The following is a 16,777-nucleotide window of genomic DNA, read 5'->3' as shown; positions in this document are numbered from 1 at the left end:
TTTTTTCAAGTGTACTAAGATATGTGCAATAGAAACAAGACTAAACATTCTTGGTAAGTTTTTTTTACCATTTAATAATTACTGTACATTTTACTCATGTCAAATCCCAGCAGTACTGAGGCGAAATGTAAAAAGGTCCAGAACTGATTTTGGGTTTTCAGACACAGAAATCCTGAATGCCAGTCGGAGGTTTACGAGAACCAGCAGACCTGTTTGTTTCCAGTTCTGGGTCCAGAACAATGCCATCTTTGACTGCAGTGAAACCCAGCCTGCCTGTCCCTCCATCCTTTGACCAGTGAACCAGATTCCCGCTGAAGTTTGGCTCCCAGCGTTCCCACCACTGTGCCAATGGGAGCGTCTTCAAACAGAGCCTCTGTACGCATACGACGGTTTCCGTGTACATGTGACATGCAAACACAGAGAGGACGGAGCGACCGTTTGGTCCCGGTCGTGTTTACAGAACCTCAACATTCTCCTATTATTGACCTTTTCTCAATGTTACACAACCAAAGATGCTGTTTCTGAACTTTCCTGTCAGCAAATTATTCTGATTCATTTATGTCTTTTACAGGGAAGTCTGGTGAAGAATATGAATAAAAAGCTCAGCACAGCAGCCAGAAAAGCCCTGATGGAAAAACCGACTGACTGACCTGAGAAATGAAGATTTCCTTGTTCCCAAAGTTTCTGCTAATCTGGTTGATCTGGAATCTCTGCTGTTTGTTTTATGATAATCTATCTGCTTATGAATGAGACTTTAGACCCTGGCAGGACACATTCAGAAATTTGCAACTGTACTTTGATTTTCCTTCCTTGCTAAGTATTTAGCTTCAAAAAATTAACAGCAATATTTTTGGGTTATTTAGCTTGTTTGGAGATTCAATTTGCAAAGCCATATTTTTATAATGTTATTTGTTAATTTATCAAGATCACAATTTCAAACTAAATATTTAGCTGAAAAGCTAAATATTTAGTTTGAATTTAGCTTGTAATTAAAATTTGATTCTAAATTATTTTAAAGCTAAATAATGAGGTTACTAACTAAATATTTATTTTGAACTTAAATATCTAGTTTCATATCAAATATTTAGCTTGCTAACTTATTTTGTTAGAATCTAAATATTTATTTTGAAGCAAAAATATTTAGCTTGTTAAAAAAAATACTTAGACTTAAAATTTAGTTTACCATCTAAATATTTAACCTCAAGCTTGATATTTAGCTTTCAAACTTAATATTTGCTAAATGTTTTGTTTCAATCTAATTATTTACCTTACTAGTTAAATTCCTGCTTAATTAAGCATTAAACTGAATAATTAGTTTAATACTTAATATTTAGCTTTAAACTAGTTAGCTTGCTAAGTATTTAGCAAGTTAGTGACATATTTAGTTTAAATGTTTAGCTTTAAACTAGATATTTAGCTCGCTATTTAGCTTCACACATTGTTTGCTAGCTAAATATTTAGCTTCATGCTAAATATCCAGAGGCTAGTGTTTAAGATTATGAGACGTGTTCATATCGGTAAGATTTTATCTGTACCATTTCGCAACTTTTCCAAACTCCCGTTGTCCCAATTTTTCACCAACAGATCTACTTTTCTGGGAATCGTGCTAGCGGAGCTGCTTCGTGTGATGATTCAGTGAGACTTACAGCGCGGATATTTTCCCACCTCTCCCTGCAGGTGAGGCTCGGTGGCTGTGGGAACGGCGCTAATGTTTACCATGTTTCTGCCCCCATGAGAGCCGCATGTGAAAACCGACACCTACGCTCCCATTACGCTGTCTCAGGACGGCCATTGAGGCTTGTGTTTGTTTGTGTAACAGTAAATTTCTCATTTCCGTGGTGTAGCGTGTTTGTGTGCGACTGAAGCCCAGTGGGAAGCGGAGGCCTGGCGCAGATAAACAAAGTGAGGGAGAAAATGGCGGACATAACTGGAACGGCGCAGCGACACCCAGAATGGCGCTGGTGCTTTCCTAACATCCAGCGTCACTTCACGTCCCGTTCAAGTGTCTCCGCTGGGATGCAGTAACTTTTAAAGAGGTCTGTGTTCATTTCACATGAAACATCTCAAGTGTTATAGTCCCAACTTTCTCACAGTGCGGAAATACAAATTCACCAAGTAATTTTGGTATCTTACTACACTTGAAATAAGACTAAACTAACTTAAGAATAACTTTTTAGCAAGTGTTTTTTGATTAATATTAATTAAATATTGATTTAAAACAAGTTTCTATATCTTCATGAAAAGCTACAGTTTTAAATTTTTTCAAATATTAGAAACTAGACTAAAATACTTTGTAATATTTTGTGTTTTTCCATTGTTCAATGCCTGATTCAGGATGCACTGCAAAAACACAAAATCTTACCAAATGTTTTTGGTTGGGTTATAATCCTAATATTTTAGTACACTTAAAATAGCAACATGTAGGAGCTTGATTTAAGTAAATAATTCCTAAATATTGATTTGAAAAAGAGCTAGTTCCATTAGCAGAGTATTCCACTTATAACTTGATACTTTCCCCATTTTTTTAAGTGAGTTGTGCTAGTACTTTTTAAAATCAATATTAAGGAATTATTTACTTAAATCAAGCTCCTATATGTTGCTGAAAAGTTATATGTAAGTTAGTTTAGTCTTATTTCAAGTGTACTAAGATATTTACACTCTAACGCCACTAAAATACTTGGTAAGATTTTGTGTTTTTGCAGTGTATGTATCATCTCTGTTTCCCTCTCTGACTCTTTGTTACACATTTCCATTTAAAAAGACTCATCATGTGTGTTTTTTAATATCCATAGCCTTTATGTGGTCAGCAGCACCAAGTATAACCTAATTATGGCAGTTGGGGTCAAAGGTCACAGCTGGGTGCCTTCAGGAGTTTTCATTAGTAAAATGGAGGGAAGAGGCTGTGTTGGAATGGAGGAACTTCTTTTGTCACTTTGGTTCGTCTCCGTTTGACTTTGAAATATTTATTCAAAATATATTTTCACAAAAGAATAATGATTATTCTTTTATTAAAAAGAATAATCAGGTTCTTTTTAAGGATTATTAAAAGGAACCAGATTAAAAAGGTTGGAGTAAAACCTTCTTAATCAGGTTTTACTCCAGTAGATTCATTTATTTATAGTTTTTGCAGCCATTTTGTGTAAATGCTTATTTTGAAGGACATTCAGTAAAAATTATGGTCAGTTTTCATCATTTTTAAACAAATAGTTTATCTTATTTTTCCCATAGAAAATGCTTTCTGGCTCTGATTGGCTGTGGGTTTTCTTTAGTGTATACCATAGAAAACAACTGGATCATTTTCTTCCATCTCTAACAGCTGGCGTAAATAAACACCATCATTGTTCTGCAATTATATTTTGTTCCTGGAAACCCCAGAAAGATGCCAGAATCCCACAGTGCAATGTAAAACCTAACCTCAGGGAAATTTCCCCAAACATGTCCAGGTAATCAGTTCCTCTGTCAGAGTGGAAAACATGGAAAAAACAAACGGGGATTTCACTGCTTAGCCTGAACAGGAAATACTTTTTAAGGTAAAAACGGGTCGGCTCTCTGTGCAGTTTGATTATTTTATGTTGCAGTTGGGCCGAAAGCAGCACGGCGTGATTTATATAGACCCTTTGGAGTGTGACATCACAAGATCCCGCCCCACAGCTTCCTGCTGGAGGGCAAAAGGCTGCTTGCTAACAATGACTAGCATTGGTTTGAGCTGTTGAGTTGTCAACATGACCCACCAAATCTTAAATGAACGCCTAATATATGAAAGAAAAATGGACACAATGCTTTGTTACATTACAACAACTAGATGAAAAGGTCAGGAAACGGTGAGGGGAGGGAAGTAGGTCAGTTGTGCTAGCTTGACTATGACAACTTTAACACGTAGATGGGCTGCAGAACTCTGTGTGTTTCAGTTATTTAAAAAAGGCAAACTAAACACCAACCTTGACAGATCATCAGTACAGCAGGTGTTTAAATTAGCTAAGCTACCGCCGCTGTGTTAGCTAATAGCAGCGGTTGCTAATCTACCACAGCGATCACTTATTAATAATCGCAAGACAAACATCAAGCCTGAAAACATAAAACTGTAACAGACTGAATGTTCTGTTCTTTGTGTGGGAAACGTCTGAGTGATTTTTGGTGTTGAATCCAGAAACATCAACGGAGCTGTTGTCAGTCAGTTGCTATGGCAACGAGCCGACAGAGAGTGAGAAAAAAGAAGAGCACTGGTGGTTTTCAGCGGTTTTTCTACGTTATTTTTCCCGTTGCTGTGGTTCACTGCACCGAATCAATACCAGCTTCATCTCCAGGTTTCATTTAGTTAATTAAACTGTTTTATTTATTGTTTTATTATGTTTTATTATTATTATTTAACAGCGCGGCTACAAACGGCAGGTCAAAGAATTGTGTTTTTGCTCTTATAACATGCAGGTTGACAACAACACAAACACAACGCGGTGATGGGCGACGTTCTGCTCAGGATCTGGACTTTATGACTTTTAATCTAAAAGTTGTGGGACTGTAGAACTGGGTTGTTCTAGATGCACAAAGTTTATGAAGACAAACTTAAAAAAACCTGCAACTGTTCCACACATAGAAATACACGCCACAGTTTACCGTTATCTATAATAACTTTTCTTCTGCTTAGAGGTGGACAATTATCGTATCATTTGTCATTTATTGGGGTAAATTTCTCCTAAGATTTTTGACGATAAATTCCAGATAATGTTAAAAAAACTGACTAAAGTGTTTTTTTTGTAGTTTTTTTCCTCAAGAGCACCAATAAATATTATTAAATGAAGTCTCTATGTGAAGTTTATTAGTATAAATCTTGTCCCTTAAGGTTATAACCACTTCTCTCTTTTCAAAATTTTATGATTGTTTGACAGTAATGTTAAAACTATTAATATATAGTTTATTATCATTTTTCACTACAAAATATGAGAAACGTCTGAGTCCATGTTGTCCACCAGTACTTCCTGTTCATTATTAAACATACTTTGTGATGGTCTAACACATAAAAATCCTGATTTCTTTCTTTTCTTTTAGCTCCGTCTATCTTTTGTCAAAGTTAATAAAACCAAAGAGTTTTGGTAATTCAAAGAAGAAAATAACCGACCGACTTTAAATCTGACTGAACTCCACTCTAATCTTTATTTACTTGCTTTATTTTTATTTCTTTATGAGCTCAAAATCTGAAGTTCTGCTCTGTTTTTATCCAGATGATGGAGAAGGTATTAAGCCAGTAGTAACTAGTTACTTTTACCTGAGTAACTTTTGTAAAACGGTACTTATAGGAGTATTTTTACTCATAACAATGTTTTAGTTATGAAGTTTTACTCTCTACTCTTACTGGAGTAAATTGGATCTGGATATTTTACTCACTGTGAGTAACTTCACAGAATGAAGAACAAACATGTTTCAACCAAAAATCACCAGAAGTTTTAAAGTTTGATATTTCTGGATTTTCTGTCCACCGAATTAAAATCAAACCTGTTTGAACCAGAACTTCTCCGGTTTTCGTTGAGGTTTAATCAGGTTCTTATTGAAAGAAACTGTTTTGGAAATGTAAACTTACATTATTTATATGAATTATTGACATTTTGGGCCTTAAAACACCAAAATTTCCTCTTAACTTTACATTTTGGTCCATCTGATGATGTAATTTTTAAATATTTGAGGTTTTGATCCGTTACTTGCCTTTCAACCAAATACTTTTCGGTTCCTGAATGTTTAATTTTTGCTCTTATGGAGTGAAAACATGCTGAAGTATTTGCCCGGCGCCACCTCCCTTCGCCCAGCGGTGCTTCAGCGTTGGTTGGGGTCTGGAGGGGAGGTTGGTGCTGTTGGAGCCCGGCTGGGGGTCAGACCCGGGGTCACCGCTGTCTCAGCCTCCCTGCCCCCTACATCCCGTCTAATTGGCTGAATCACTTTGGAGGGAAACTTGACAAGAAGCAGGATCCCTCCAAAAATCACAATAGGTATAGTGTTTTACATATTGTCTGCAGACAGATGTTGTGGCTCCCGACCGCATCCACATTTCAATACCTTCCTCTGGACACAATGGAGGAAAACACAAAGGCGGCTGTATTTTGGCGGTCAGTGCAGATGCATAATTTAAGCCGCCAAGAAGTTTTCCACATATTTCAACTGGAGAAATATGTGATTTCACATTTTAACCCACAAAATAATCCTTATCAGTTGATAAAACCAAAACTGTAATACAGGGAAGTTTGTTTCATTCATTTTGTTGAAAGGATTTCAGAAATGTTTTATTTATTTCAGATGTATCGCTTCCCGTTTGTAAAGTTTCACAGTCAGAAATTCACATCAGTAGTTTGTATTATTCAACCTGTAATAACAGAAAAAATGGGCGTTAATTTTTCATGTTTTCACCATGTCATTCATTAATTTATAAAATTTAAAACTAAATATTTTTGTTGGGAAATAAAATATTTAGTTTACAATTTTTAGCTCTGAACTAAATATTTAGCAGAAAGCAGTAAGCAAGCTAAATATTTAACTTGGAGGCCAATATTTATCAAATTAAACTATATATTTAGGTAGTGAACTAAATGCTCAGTTCCAGTATATTTAGTTTGAAGCCTAATATTTAGTTAGTATGCTAAATATTTAGCTTCAAATTGAATATTAGCATCCTATGGCTAAAGCAACACCCAGCAAACTTTCTGTTTTTTGTCATTGTTGTTAAACCTTCTGCTGACTGAGCTGGACAAATCCCCCATCAGCACATCTGGACTTTGTAACACTATTTTGTAAAGAAATAAACACAAATCTAAGTTAGCTTCTTTGTTAAGATGGTAACATCAAGCTTGTCGTTTAACTGCTGGGATGAGCAAAAATAACACATTTTTGGTTATTTTTAAGAAAAGAAAAGAAGACACATTTAAAAATCTCATTCAGTAGTTTATTTCAAAAAGGAACATCTTTAAAACAATGTGAGCGGCTAACATGTAGCAACTTTTTGTCAGCTCGTCCTTTCACAAAATCCAATCATTTTGTGAGCACTCTACTTTCTGGAAGAGTAGAAAGTAATTACTGTAGAGCCGGGACTTTGACGTGTTAATTTTGATCACTTAATTACATAGATTTTAACACAGTTACATAATTAATCGCTTCTTTATTTATTTATTTATTTTGTAATCAAAGGTTCCGGTCAGAACGCGTTTCTAGTACAGCCGTAATTCTGACGCACTCACAGTTTATTAGCATTGTGTGTTGGAGCCGTTTCTCTCGGCGCGCTACAGGTGAAATTATGCTTCAAAAAAACGATCCGACGGGACACTGTAAAAGATTGTTGTTGTGTTCGGGTTGTGCTAAAAGGCGTTAGCTTATCAGCGAAGCTATTCAAGCCTAAACTAGAATCTCAGTGCTAAACATGTAGCAGCTAACGCTACTATTAGCATCCACAGTCCACATTTCTAAAGAAGCTCCATAAACGATCAGGGGAACTCTCCTGATCGTTTAATAATTTAAATAACAGATTAAAAACAACAAATATCTTATCAAGCTAATATGTCTGTTTATTCCAGAGGTGGGCAGAGAACCCAAAAATAATACTCAAGTAAAAGTAAAAAGTAGCCGCCCAGAAATGACTCGAGTCAAAATAAAGTATTTGGTAAAAAGTTTACACTTTTTACTGATCAGTACAGAGTTACTGATCACATTATCAATAATTTATCATTAAAAAGTCATTAGACAAAATTATAAAGTTAAGTGGAAATTTGGGTATTTTAAGGACAAAAACGTCAATAATTCACAAGTTGCATAAAATAAAATCAGGCAAAATAATTTTTTCTTCCAAATCAGTTTCTTTCAGTATAAAACTGACAAAACTTTTAACAAAAACTGCAGGTGTGTTTAATTTTGAGTTAAAACATGTTTGTTTTTCCTTCAGTGGGGAGAAAATTCAGAAGTTTTACTCAAGTAAGAGATGAGATACTTCATAATGAAATGACTCAAGTAAAAATACTCCACAGAGTACATTTTTTCCAAAAAATTACTCACGTAAATATAATTGAGTAAATGTAACTAGTTACTACCCAACTCTGGTTTATTTAGTCATTTCATAGCAAAAATGTTTCTTGAATTGAAAATGTTGCTGCAATAGTTTTTTATTAAAATGTGATTATTTAATTACTGACCGTGCTGTTAACTACATCACAACGTTTAATCGAGCCCCACCATTCATTTCTAGTTAAATACTTCAAAATTACATCTCCTTTTCTTTTTCTTTTGCTAAATAACTTAAGTTAAGAACCCCCCTCCTCATCCTCCTTGTGACTCCTTCTTCTTCTCTGAATAGATTTCGGTCGGCCTATAGGTCATCCTAGGCTGAGCAGGGAATAATTGGTCTGCCTACACACACACACACACACACACACACACACACACACACACACAGAGAGAGAGAGAGAAACTTTAAAATTTAAACCCCCACTCCTACAATGGCCGGCCCAGACAATAGACACATGCCAACACTCTGACCCCCAGCTGGATCAGCAGAATAATCAGAGTGATGAGATCAGATTATATGTGTCATGTTTCACATTAAATCATGGAAATAATGCTGAGTTTTCTGGATGCTAACTCTAAGCTGCGCCTGCAGGAATTGTTAGTTGTGACCGGTGACGATTAGTGGTTTAAAATTTCAAAGGGTTAAAGTTAAAGTTCCTACTTCAAAGTGAGATGTTGGGAAGTTTGTAACTGAATATGTAGCCGAGTTCTGGATTTATTTAAACTGAATAAATTATAATCAGAGTTTTATGCTTTAATTAAAAACATAATTCAGGAATTTGAGGTTCAGTTTAAAGGTTGTAAGCAGCTAAACTGCAGTAGAAAACTCTGATAAATCTTAAATTATTATGAATCCAGATTAAGTTTCACATATTCAGTGAAATAAATCTTTCAAGCGTTAGTTTCTTTCTATTGCACATTTTAACCTCCAAACCTCTGAAAATAATTCTTATGATTTGGTAAAAACAAGATACTTTTTAAAAAAAAATCAGAAATAGTTTTTTCTGTTTTAAACTTTGTGGATTTTTATCTTTTATTGTTGCATAAGTATGAGGATCTGTTTGTACAGTTGCACAGTCAAAAACAGATTTACCCAGAATGCCCTGAGCTTTGGTGCACTTCCTGCTTTGGGAGCGGTCTCCGTCCGCTTGGTGTTCGCATTTAAACCGAACCGAAACTGAGTTTTACAGGACCAGAGTTTGATTTCTTTGGTCGGATAATTAAACCTCCACAAATGAACCGACATTCTGGACCAACTGGATTAAATCGGACCAAACAGGACTGGTATGAATACAGCCTGAGACCAAACTAATCTAGATTTAAAGGAAGAAGCCAACATCGTCTGCAGGTAAGATTATCCATTTATTACTTTCTGCAGATTCCTAATTTCAAGGCAGCAGTGCTGGATTAAGAGATAAAATCCCAGCAGTTTGACAACGATGAGGGATTAATGCTCCAGCGGTAAGCACAGCCTTTTCTGCTTTCCGTCCCCCAGATGACCATTAAAGTCTCGGTGGGACTATAACTGTGCAGACCAGGCTTTTATCTGCCGTGTTTCAGCGGCTCCATTCAGATTCCTCGCTGACCCGCAGCTCATCCCTGACTTCCCTTTGGATCGGATTATTTTAAAGAAGCAGTGTCCCGCTGCCTCCAGCGGCCTTCACCTCGTCAATAAACCGCCGTTTCTGAAACTGTAGCCTTGCATCTGTTGCAGACGAGGGACTCGGTAGAAGTTGGAGCTGCGGCCTTGGTCGTCTGAACCCGCTCCGGTTTCCTCTTTATTCTGCCGGACTTCAACCGTATCACATCTCCGCTCGCTCAGGGCGGATCGTGGCTCAAGGTAACAGGCGTATTTAACGTTTACAACAGGTGGGATTACCACCGGAAGAACAGCAGACCTCTTTATTTCAGGCTCTCCTTTAATGTTTAAGTCAAGAAACTGACATGAAACCTTTTTGGAGTCCATTTGTAAAGTAGATGAAAAGATATGGAGCATTCGGGCCTCTGGAAATAGAAAACAAGAGGAAAACTTTTACCCCAAAATTTTAATCTCAAAAATTTTCTAGAAAAGATTATGTTTCAAAAGTTGAAAACTTTCAAAATTAAAGTCATAATTTTGAGAAAAATGCCAGAATTCAGAGTGAAAAGTTGGACTGCAGAGCAGAGTTTCCATTAAAAATGTTTGCAAATTTCAAACCATAATTTTTATTAAAAGAAAAAAAAATCTCAAAATTAAAATGAAAAAATAAATTCTGTATTTTGAAAGTCTAAAATGTCGGTTTTCCTCGTTTCCTCCAGTAGTAACACGACCACGTGGCTCAATGCGATAAACGTGTTTCTGTTGCAGTTTGGTAAAAAGAAAAAACACAAAATCTTTTATCAGAAAACGTGAATGATTTGGAAGTTTCCGTGTTTCCATTAGGTGAATTTTGTTTGTAATTCTGATTTGTGCAGCTTTGGATCTGGAAGCTGAAAAAGGAAAAATCATCAATGAAACAGTTTGTTCTTTCTGCAGACGAGTAGAAAAACAGAAGAGAGTCTTGATGTCATAAGGACCAACGGCCTGCATCGCTGCACATCCACAGAAAATAAAATTCAGATTGATCCTCGGCTCCAAGTCAAGGATTTGTGCCGATCTGCACATGTATGGAGGCTAATCAGAGCCTCTTCACGGGGTCACTCAGGGTCACTCAGGGTCAGACGCTCGTGATGGAAATTTGGGCGGCAGGCGTAGGAAAACAAAGCCAGAGACCGTCGACATTCTTCACGCATGAGAAAACAAACCAAAACAAGATCAGAGCTGCATTTCACTGATGTTATAAACACTTGTTTTTAGTTTCTCTGTTTAGCGCAGAGGAATTTTTTGTTTTCGGTCTTTGTGAAGAAACCATTGGATGTTTGATGTTTCAGCCGATCCTCAGAGGAAACGCATCACTTCCTTTCAAATGAGCTTTTATTTTTATTTTCCAAACTGTTCAGACTCTTAAAAACGTGGAGGCATTTCTCTGCATTTCCCTGGGCGGCGGGAAATCTTAACACGATAAGATTTAATGATAGTTCGATGGAGCTGTTCTGAAAGGCTGACCTTTGACCCCCAGCGTCTCCTCCCCCATCCTGGTCGCTGGTCATTTGTCAAACTGATCTGATTAGCGTCCAGTTTGGGAATCTGACGACGACACACTTCATGATCGGGACAAACCGCCTTTCAGCGTCTCTGCAGGAAAACAAACGGATGGATTGTTCTGGAGAGAAACGGAGAGACAGAAAGACGAAAAGACAGACGGAGAGATGGAGGGATGAAGAGATGAAAATACAGAGATGGAGAGACAGAGACACAAAGAAATGAGCAAACAAACTAACAATGACAACATCAGCTAGCTTTGGATTCAGCTGCTACTTGAGCAATCCTGACAGCAGATTTATTCAACATTTGGTATGAATGGTCTTCCATATGAGATCATTTACACACTTTTTATCAAACGTGGTTAAATACAAGAACTGACTAAAACTGGATGGATGGATGAGTTGAACAGTCAAACAGAACATTCAGCCTGTCACAGTTTTATGTTTCCAGGCTTGATGTTTATTTTGTGATTATTAAGTGATCACTGTGGCAGATTAGCTACGCTGCTATCAGCTAAGCTAACACAGTGGTGGTTGATTAGCTAATTTAAACACCTGCTCTACTGATGATCTGTCAGAGTTGGTGTTTAGTCGCCTTTTTATTAACTAAACCTAAACACACAGAATTCCACAGCACATCTACGTGTCAAGATTCTCAAAGTCAAGCTAGCATAACTGAGCTACTTCCCTTTCGTTCTGTTTTTGTTAAAACGTTTATTAATCTGTGAAAGGTGAAAGCCTATGACCTTGTTTTCTAGTGTCAGGGCACTGCATCGCTTTTTCTTTTATAAATCACACAGTTTAAGAATTAGTGCGTTATGTTACCAACTAAAACCAATGATAGCCATCATCGGCTAGCAGCATGAGGCGACACATTGCAATATGTCTATAGACCTCTATGGAGCTACATTGGGACAATAAAGTTTGTTTTAAAAAAACGAATCAGAAAAGTATTTTATGGCTCCAATTTAGCTCCGTACAGGTCAGCACATTATGGTCTAATTACGTTTTTTTTCATGTTACAAAGAAAGTTAAAAAATTTTATCTTCAGAAACCAACTGAACATCAAACTTAAGCAAAACTGAAACTTTCCTCTGTGTGATTAAGAATCGCTTCAATATTTTCTCAGTGTTTCCATAGCAACCCTTTTCACTTTGGTGACGTTGTGAGGACGCATCCAGATAATGTGACAGGTTACAGTATCTGGTAATGTCACTTTATCAGGTTACATTATGTGTCTGGTTATAAATAATAACCAGACAGACACACACACACACACACACACACACGCCCACACACGCACACACACACACACACGCCCACACACATACACACACACACACACACACACACACACACAGGACCGCCTGCAGCTCATCATGTCTGTGTTTCCTCCTCTGAATTGAGCTGTGGAGGTTTGGGGGATGGAGCAGGGCGGAGTCTGGTGACCCTGAAGAGCGCGACCTCAGGCGACATTTGAAGAGTTAAAGACGGGGTAGGGGGGTCGCTCAGAGCGGCAGGGGGTGGGGGCGTCAACACACAGGGAGAGAACGTAACTTCTTGATGTCGTTTCAATTCCTCCCCTCTCCTCTCCTCTGGAGATTTCTATTGATTTTACAAAAATCAAACTTTTTAGATCGTTTCTCTTTGGTTTTTCTCACAATTTTGACTTTGATCTCAGATTTTTTACTTTTTTCCTCAAAATTCTGTCATTTTTTTCTAAGAATTTTCTAAAATTGACCAGATTCCTGCATAAAGATAAAATTAATATCTTTATTTCTTTCTCATTATTTTATTATTAATGAATGATGAGACGGACCCTGATGTGGCCGCCTGCGGTGTGTTTTCTGAACATTAAAATCATTTTGGGAGTTGGCTGAACTCCCGTTTCAGCTGCTGAGTTCCTGAGTTTTGGTTTCCCTCCAAAAGTTCTGGTCCGCAGTGAAACGCCGCCTGAGCAGCCGCCTCGCTCCGGTTCAGTCCAGGCTGCCGGCGCTCAGCTGTTGACCCCCCAGGGTGTGAAATATCCCTGGATCAACACAGCGTGCTCCAAAACAAACTCCTGCATATCGGTTTACCCAAGACTTTGTTTGTTTGTAGATTAATGAAAAGAAAAATGTCTGCAGTGGTTCTTTGTTTTTGGTAAATATTATCGATTTAGTTTCAGATGTGAATTTCATGACTATTAAATGTGTTTATTAAAAGTTTGGTAAGTTGATGCAAACAAATAAATAAAAAAAACACAGATTGTTTTAAGTTGTTAAACATGCAAGAAGCAAAATGTACGGAGTCTGGTTTGTGCCCAAAAATAAAATTAGTCAATTAAGGACATAAATGATTAGGGCCACTAAAAAATAGAAACACTTTATTTTCAGAACTCTGATCTGAATGTTAGATTAGGACTTTTTTCTCAATATTCAGATTTTTTTCATTGTTTATATGCTATCAGACAAATCTAGTTATAAAACTCAATTCTACCTACTACATTTGGAACAGGCTGTCAGCATGGATGAAGTGAAGGTTTACAAATCCTATAACAAGGAAGAAACAGTTATTTAATCACTTTTACATACTGACAACATAATTGACATACACATGATAATGTTTGGTTATTTATATTTTGGATTTTGACATAGATTGACAGAATTAGACATCCGAGAATAAAGTCAGAATTTATTTATTTGTGTTGGCACTGATCTTCTTCCGTATAAATAGATACATTAATAGAAATAAATATCTATTCATAGATTTATTTCTACATTTTACCTGTGTGAATGATGAACCCGACTTTTTTGAGAAATTGAGGCAGTTATTCTGATTTTTGCCGTTTCTAATACGACAATTCAAAATTTAAAAATGTTGATGGAAACACGGCTAAAGTCAGGAAGAAGTTCTTCCCCAAATATTCAGAAAATTAGACGAGAGTTACATTTGAATTGTTGAGATCAATTAATGTGTTGGAATGTCCTAGTCAAAGTCCAGGCTGAATCCAACTGAGAACCAGTGGAAAAACTGGAAAAGTGTCTCTTGATATTACGTAAAAAAATTCTGTTCCGATTACAATTTCATGCCACACTTTTCAGAAGATTTTGACTCATTTTCTTAATTTCTGTGTTTGCTCTGTGTTGGTTTATTACCTCATTTATTGAATTTTGGTTGTGATTTGACAGTTTGTGAAAACGTTTGATCACTAATGTTTTTTTCCAAATCACTGTATATTTGATTATTCCCATTCAGAACCACTTGAACAAAGTGCAACAAGTCTTTTAAACATTCCCTCTTTTCAAAATGAGCAAACAGTCCAGATAAAAGCCCGGCATTGTGGAGGCTCAGAGCCTTTGTGTTTTCCTTTTGAAGCTGAGCTTCCCCTCTGTGCTCAGGAAAACGTGTTCACTCCGTTTTCTTTTTCTTTTCTTTTTTCTCTGCTGAAGCATTTCTGGCACTTAGCAGCGTGAAGCTCTGCCAAATGGAAGAAGAAAAAACCCTACGGAGAGAAACGGCGCCCTCAATCAGGAAGTGGCAGCTTTTAGCTGCGCCAAAGGAATCAAGCAACTTCCTGGTCAGGTTGCCATGGTTACTGGAAACTCGGCCAGCTGCCGCAGCCGTTAGCCGTTAGCCGTTATCGGCGACGGTTAAGATGGAAGAATTAAAGACAGACTTTTAAATGTAAGCAAAACGTCATTACTGTGTTTAATGTATGTTTCTGTTATGTTCAGAGTTTGTATACAACAGCGTACTGAGTTGTTTTTTTTACTTGGAAAAAAAAAATATATACACACATATACTTTTCAGATAAATTTTTTTATATTCAGTTTTGAAAATATTCATCAGATTCAAATTCTTATTTATTTATTTTTTTATCAAAATGTCGCTCCGTGTGCTTCCCTGTCCCTGAGTGAATAAAAGCATTCCCACAGCATTACGCTGCCACCATCATCCTGATGAGTTCATTTTTTTCCCCAACACGTTTTAGTAAAATCTCTTTATTTTTGTTTGTGGCTCATTTTGTCTGAATAACAGGAACTACTTCATAACTATGTTGACCTTCCCTCAACACCTGTTATGATTGAATCCATTACACACTCAAATTTATCCAAGTTGGAGTTAGAAAATATGACTAAAAATGATAATTTGGTGAAAAAAATTCTCTTGCCTATTAATTGTACAGACATAGAAAAACTAAAACTGAGTCGAGTGGAAAAGGGGTTTTTGTTTTGAGACTGGGCTCCACTGATTTTACTTTGGGATACCAAAATAAAAGAGGCTGGATTTAAATGAGCCCTTTACAGCTTTCTATTAACAAAAAAAATCCTTTCTCTTACACTTCAATGTTTTAGTTTTTGCTGCTCTGTCGTATAAAATAAACTAAAATTGTGGCTGAATCCTCAGAAAAATTGGTAAAAACTCAGGGGGTTTGAAAACTTATGAATGCATATGAGAGTTTATGTTTCTCAAAATGTCTGGAAAGAGCTTTTCAAAATATATTCTCATTTTGTGAGAATCACAGATAGTTTTCAATGTTTCCAGCAGTGAGTGAAGGTCTTTGTGTGGCTGTGGCTAACAGATTAGCTGTGTGTGTAAAGGTAAACACAGCTGGGGAATCCCCCCCCTCCGGTCCTCATTTATCTGGGTGTTTGCTCGGAGGATGCGCCCTAATCTTCCCACAGAGACGCGACTCTGTCCACAACCACAGTCCTGCTAATTCCTCCATCGTTAAACTTGGAGGATCTTTGTGTGGATCTCTGTGGGTGGCAGGACTCCGAGTTAAATTCAATATCATGTAATCGTAGCGAACTTTTAAAGAATCTAATGAACGTTTTTCTTTCTGCAGAGAAACCAGGAATGTTTTTTCAGGTCAAATACATTAATATCTCTGCCCTGTGTAGCTTATTGATTACTGTGAACTGTCCATTTCTGTAAGCCAGGGGTCTCAAACTCCAGTCCTCGAGGGCCGCAGTCCTGCAACTTTTAGATGTGCCTCTGCTGCATCTGAATAGAATAATTAAGGCTCTGGAGAAATGATCCACACGAGGTGGAGGTAATTAAGCCATTTCATTCCAGTGTTTTGTACCTGTGGCTCATCTAAAAACTGCAGGACTGCGGCCCTCGAGGACTGGAGTTTGAGATCCCTGCTGTAAGCTAAACCTCTGTTTCAGAGCGCCATCTGCTGGTGATTACTTTGCTTTCTTTTTTATATTTGTGGTTCTTTCCACCTATAACTGTTTTATTTACATATATTTAATAAATGTATCTACACTCTGACATAATCAACCAAAAGACGTGTGAACAACACTCCTGGATATCTAATATGGAGGTCCAAAACTGACATAATTAAAACTAAAAGTAGAAATATATATTTTTTGTTTTTCCTTTTGCTTAACATACATTGTTAAAAAAAATATAGTTTGTTTTTTTTCGATTTCCTATACGCACATTTTGTTAAATACATATATTTGCTTTTTCCTTTTTTTTTGTACTTACATTTTTGATCAAAAATATGTGCATGAGAAAGAGGAAAATACAAGAAATATATATTTGTTTGTGACAATTCATGTGTAAGGAACGGCAGAAATATATATTTCTCTTCTCTTACATATATATATTTCTCTGCTCTTATTTTTAA

General features: G+C 36.8%; 1 long non-coding RNA gene across 1 annotated transcript; it reads left to right on the top strand.

Moving 5' to 3' along the window:
* Nucleotides 1–1,354: 1,354 nt before the first annotated feature.
* LOC122822741 lies at nucleotides 1,355–14,918 on the top strand. Its single transcript, XR_006369218.1, has 3 exons — nucleotides 1,355–1,677; nucleotides 1,845–2,036; nucleotides 14,586–14,918. It is a non-coding gene; the product is annotated as an uncharacterized LOC122822741 (long non-coding RNA).
* Nucleotides 14,919–16,777: the final 1,859 nt, after the last annotated feature.

The sequence above is a fragment of the Gambusia affinis genome, linkage group LG20 (genome assembly GCF_019740435.1).
Source record: "Gambusia affinis linkage group LG20, SWU_Gaff_1.0, whole genome shotgun sequence".
NCBI lineage: Eukaryota > Metazoa > Chordata > Actinopteri > Cyprinodontiformes > Poeciliidae > Gambusia > Gambusia affinis.
This window is presented reverse-complemented; position numbering and strand designations above follow the sequence as displayed.